This window comes from Camellia sinensis, chromosome 4 (assembly GCF_055761805.1).
Source record: "Camellia sinensis isolate YWXY chromosome 4, ASM5576180v1, whole genome shotgun sequence".
In the NCBI taxonomy this organism is placed as follows: Eukaryota; Viridiplantae; Streptophyta; class Magnoliopsida; order Ericales; family Theaceae; genus Camellia; species Camellia sinensis.
In genome coordinates, this window is record NC_138964.1 from 165545637 (window position 1) to 165551636 (window position 6000).

At 29.6% G+C, this 6000-nt stretch overlaps 1 long non-coding RNA gene across 1 annotated transcript; it reads right to left on the minus strand.

The window, feature by feature from the left end:
• Positions 1 to 303: 303 nt before the first annotated feature.
• Positions 304 to 1612, minus strand: LOC114295674 (uncharacterized). Its single transcript, XR_003640977.2, has 2 exons — positions 1401 to 1612; positions 304 to 773 (listed from the first exon to the last, which is right to left on the minus strand). It is a non-coding gene; the product is annotated as an uncharacterized LOC114295674 (long non-coding RNA).
• Between the last annotated feature and the right edge of the window lie 4388 nt (positions 1613 to 6000).

Consider the following 6000-nt stretch of genomic DNA (forward strand, 5'->3'; position numbering starts at 1 on the left):
TGACTACAGATGTTAATATTCACATTATACATTAATTAGATGTATGATCATATTAGAATAAACGTGAATCTTCACGTCTATTTATTGCATTATGAATATTCACATCAAACTGTGGTTGACTACAAATGTTAATATTCACATTATACATTAATTAGGTGTACGACCCATGAACAAACATATCATAATTAATGTGAATCTTCACATTTATTTATTGCATTGTGAATATTCACATCATGTTTGTGTTTAAAACAAAATGGTCCTTGAATATTCATATCATCAATATTGCATAATGGTAATGAACACAACAAAAACATATACACCATTTAATATTATATAAAAGTGTAAATATTAACATTAATTGACAATACATATGACAAAATTCTAGTACAAAAAACCAGAAATCCAGAAACAAAAAAATCCATAAAATCTCAAACTCTCAAAAAATAAAAAAACCATCACCCACATTCTTATCTTCATCATTATCACTACCCATGCAATTCCAACATTACATCAATCCAACAACAACCTCTGCATGTTGAACCCTTATTGATTTGGCAAGCAAGAACATACTTTGAAGCTCATCATCACTGTCCAAAATAATACCTATTAATCCTAAGTAGCCGATAGAACAATGAAACACAATCAGTAGATAACGCGCTCCATTTTTTACACACACACTCCATGAAAAGTGAAAAAGACAGAGCTCGCTCCACATTTATTACAATAGTACTACACCCTTATGAGCACACCAACAACATGAATGTATCCATCTGCTGCAAAAATACAAAAATAAGGAAATGAATAAACACATTATAGCCAATAATATGTGAACATTTACATTGTTCACATATTTTGAATTATCTAACCAACCAGAGATGAAACAAAACAAGGAAGTGAATATTCATATCATTTTTGTATCTAAATAAACATTGTGGCTTGTGATTATATGATTGAATATAATGGTTTGATATGAACTTTAACATTTTGCATAGTGGCAATGAACATAGTGAAAATATATATACTATTCAATACTATATAGATGTGTGAATATTCACACTGATTGATAAAATAAATGACAAATTTCCATTATAGATAATGTGAATATTAACACTGATTAATAATGAGGTTAACAAAAAAAATCAAAATAACTGTATATGTAACTTTTCACTAATGATTCACTACAATCAATTTGTTCAAACAACTGTATATGCATCTCTGTTAAATATCCGAAACTCAAACAACAAAAATATACATGCATTATTAGTAAAAAAATCAGAACCTCATTCATCAAACATGCACTTCCATTGCCCATGTATTCTAGAAAATGCACATGAATAAAAAACAGAGCATGCAATCCTTCACATAAATTAACATGCATTCATAAACAAAATGATACTAACATTGAGAAAGAAATTTTGTAATCGTTCTCCACCTCCGATCAACGACTGATCTCCAACAATTACGTAACGAACCAAAGCACACAAAAACACCAAACTACGAAAATGAACACACTGACAGACAGAAACCTGTCGTCTTCGTCTTTTCTCCCACGGTACAGAAACTCGTCGTCGTCTTCTCTCCACTGCATTGAAACCCTACCACAATGAAACCCTACCATAAACGATCGACATTGATTATAACTGAATCAGAATCATCAACGTGAATAACGCTAACAAACAAAACAGAAACGTGTATTTCTTTTTTTTGTGTATGTTATGTATCAACATAATATATAAGGGTATAATAGTCCAAAAAAATATAAAATTAGGAAAAAAAAGGACTTCGTGGAATAAAAGTACAAACATATAGGACTAATTAGGTTATAAATTTTCTTTATGGACTTATTGGGTTAGAACATCCTTCAATGGAATTTATCAATAAAAAACCCTTGAATGGTATTTATTTTTTTTAAAAAATAAACGACAAATATAATTTTAAAAATAACCATCCATTTTTTTATAATAAAAATTAATTCAAACATATAGTTGTCGATATCCTATCATCTTGATTTTTTATATAAATATTCTACTTAACAAGTTCTAAAAAGTGAACAGTTCGGATTATCGAAACGGAACATGTGGTGAGCTCCACAACTCCCTCAAGTTCTCTTATATTGAGATGTAAACATGAAAGAAGCCTAACCCTTTTGAAAAAGGGGATTTTTTTATTTTATTTTAGGGTCCTTGGTATTAAGATTTTATAGCATAACAGAGAACAAATATTTTCATAATGTCTAAGGTCCCTCAACATTGACCGGAGAAATTTCAAACCCAAAGAACTTCTCTCCAGAGAAATTCTAGACTTCCCAAAGAATTTCTCTGGGTTCAAACCAGATAAAATTGAAATTTTTGTTCACAAATTTCTCTAGCTTTGTTCACAGAGAATTGAAATTTCTCTAGCTCTATTCACAAAAAATTTCTCTGGCTTTATTCACAAATTTCTTTGTGTTGGTTCACAATTTTAAACCAGGGAAAATTATTTTAACCAAACTAGAGAAATTTTAACACAATAATTTTAAACCAGAGAAATTGTTTTAACTAAACCAGAGAAATTTTAATCAAACTAGAGAAATTTTACAAATTTCTCAGTGTTCGTTCACAATTTTAAACCAGATAAAATTTAGTATATTGACAAACTCGTATAGACAAATTATATGTACATATGTACATATATAGACTTCTCACTCTAAGATGACAGTATACAAACGCAATGTTGTGAACAAGGAGCTCTCGAAATTGATTTTTAATATTTGTCCTCCGATTATAAGTAATGGTCGGAATTTTTAATTGAGTATAATGACAAACATAAAATCGCACTTAGAGTACAAATTTAATAAAGAATTACTAATAAAGCGATCCAAACAAATCCCACATTGTAAAATCAATGAATGTACTTGAATTGCTTCAAAGCCTTGAGAGCGAAAAGCACATTCATTCAAAACAATAGCATAAGTATAGTCATTAGTAATAACTCTTTTAACACCTATCTGTCGAAACAACTCTATACCCACATCACCCATTCCACACTTGGAATAACAAAAAATCAAAGCATTTTATGTAACTAAATCTCTCATTGGCATTTCATCAAACACATTCTTCGCTGAATCCATGTCCCTAGCTCCTGAATACATCCTAAGAAGATTGGTCCCAAGAAATTCATCCGATAAAGAGAAAACCTTAACAACCTCTGCATGAACTTGTTTCCCGAATTCAAAATCACAAGGGAATACAATCAAATAAGTATAATTATCCAGCTTAATCGAACAACAATGCATTTTTACGAAATGGGTCAAAGCTTGTTGCAATCTTTGGTGCTGAGCAAAACCAGAGATGACTATATTCCAGGATTGACAATCCTTTTCAAGTATAGAATCGAAAAATGTTAATGCTTAGGAAACTAACAAGCTAGATTTGAAGAACCCAGATAGAATGGTGTTGTAAGAAACAAGGTTAAATTGAGTGTACATATATACACATATAGTCTTCTCACACTAAGATGACGGTATACAAACGTAGTGTTGTGAACAGTGAGCTCTCGAAGCCGATCTTGATATTTGTCCTCCAATTATGGGTAGTGATCAGAATCTTCATCGGAGCAATCATCATCCTCATCGTCTTCCTCTTCTCTCTCGCCCCAATCGAAACCCTAGAAAGAGAGGAGAGAGTAGAGAGAGAGAGGAGAGTAGAGTAGAGAGAGAATGAGAGTGTAGTGTGATATAAGGGTATAAGGGTGAGGGACACTACAAAAGAAAATATTGCGGACCTATTCTATTACTAAAAATTGAAAAGAGATGATAGACTAATTTTTCCTTTAAAAACTACATCTTCTCCTTTGAAGTTTTTATTTTTATAACAAGTAATTCATTTTATTAATAAATTATTAACTTAATTCATAATTTTTTATGATGTCAGAAATTTATTTTAATTAATAATTTAAGTAATTTTATTATTTTATAGAAAAGTAGTTAGAAATTTTATTTTTTTCAATTAATTATGTTAAATAAAAAATTATAATAAAAAAATATTTATAATTTTTTATATTATAAAAAATAATCAGTATTTTAAATCAATTTCAAGGGAATATTTAAAATTTACCCAATTAAATAATTTTGAAAGATTCTATTTGGGTGGACCGTAAGCAAAGCCCTCTCATCCACAAAGCCCATTGAGAATTTTATTTATTTATTTATTTATTTGATTATGAATATATATGGATAAATGAATCACTAGCATCATCACCACTTTCTCAATCATTATGACTATTTTTTAGAAAAACAAAATTACAAATAAATGATGTACTTTTAAAATAATTACATTATAAGTGAAAAGATTTTTTATTTTTTGTGCTAGCGTAACGTGCCAAGAAGATACCAAAAATAAGAAATACTTATTATGCACACGAGAGACTTGTATCATTATAAAAATGATTTTTTTTTTATTTACATTATTCAATTAAAATATAATTTTCTTTTTTTAAAAGGCATTTCTTGGTTTGCTCCATCATTTTTTTATATTATAAATAAATATCATATTTATTTTTGTGATTTTTTATTTTGAGAAATTTATGATAAATCCAATCTAAAAAGGGTATAAGGCATTAGATCCAGTAGATATTTTTTTTTAGTTAAAGTTTTACCATTTGTAAAATAATTTGGTGAGAAATCATTTTTATCTTTTTGGGAAGACATTTTGTTTTCAATTTTATCCCTTTAATTTATCTGTTAACTTTTATTTATCTATTTGTTCAAATTATTTTTTATATGTTTAAATTTATATCTATCTTTTCAATTTTTTTGACTATCTGTCCAAATTTTCCCTATCTATTCAAATATTTGTCCAAATTTTATTATCTGTTTTATTATTGTATTTTATTTTTTTCTCTGTGTTGAAATACCAAGCCAAATCAACCACTATCTGTTGAAATACAAAGCCAAATCAACCCTTGTCTGTTGCAATAACAAGCCCTTATATGTTCAAATTTTGAACAAATCTGTCATATTATCTATCATTTTTTAAATTTGTTGCAATTTATTTTTTCATTATCATCAACAATAACAACAACAACGACGATGGTGCCAGCAGTGGGTGTGTTGGTAGTGTTAAAGTCAGAGAATGAGGAGAGAGAGGGAGAAAAATAAACAGATAGGAAAATAGTTTGGTTGCTCAAGCAGAGAGAGAGAGAGAGAGAGAGAGAGAGAGAAGGTTTGATGTTGATGAGAGAGAGAGAAAGAGAAAGAGAACAAGAGAGCCGAAATAAAAGTGTGAAATAGGATGGAGGTAGTGGAGGGAGTCATTTTATGAGAACTTGTCACTATGGACATAATAAATTAGCACCTGAACTTTTGAACAAAGAAAATCCAACATTGGATTTCTCACTGGAGTCATTTTTTATTTTTTATATAGTGGGCATGAAGCCAAAAGATTAAGGGAAACTTCATCAACAACAACTTTAGTTAGAGAGTTTGGGACTTCCTCCATCTACACCTGTTTGTCTTCTACCTGGATTGCTATCCTAGTCAAAATGTGTGCTGCCTCACTCACTACAACAAAAAAGGGTTTTTACGGCGTGCAATGCACACCGTAAAAACCCTTCTACGACGTGCAGCTCGCGTCATATTATGATCAGTTATGGAAAGTCATTCATTTTCAACGATATGCTTTGTACACCATTAAAAACTATTTAGCGCAGATTTTATGCGGCGTTGTTACTTTTTCTATGACATGCTATAGTACGTTGTTAAAAACTATTTAACGGCAAATTTTGTACATCGTTGTTACTTTTTCTACAACTATTTTTGCATGCCGTTAATTGGTGAGACAAATAACGACGCTAATTGCGCGCCGCAAAATATGTAATACAACGACTTATTATGTCTGTCATAGAATATGCAGTTTTTATTTTTATTTTTAAATTTAGCATGTTTTATTTGACCAATTTTGTACAATCTAACAAATATTACAAATAAGTATCACAAAATATCAATCAACCATTAAAATATTG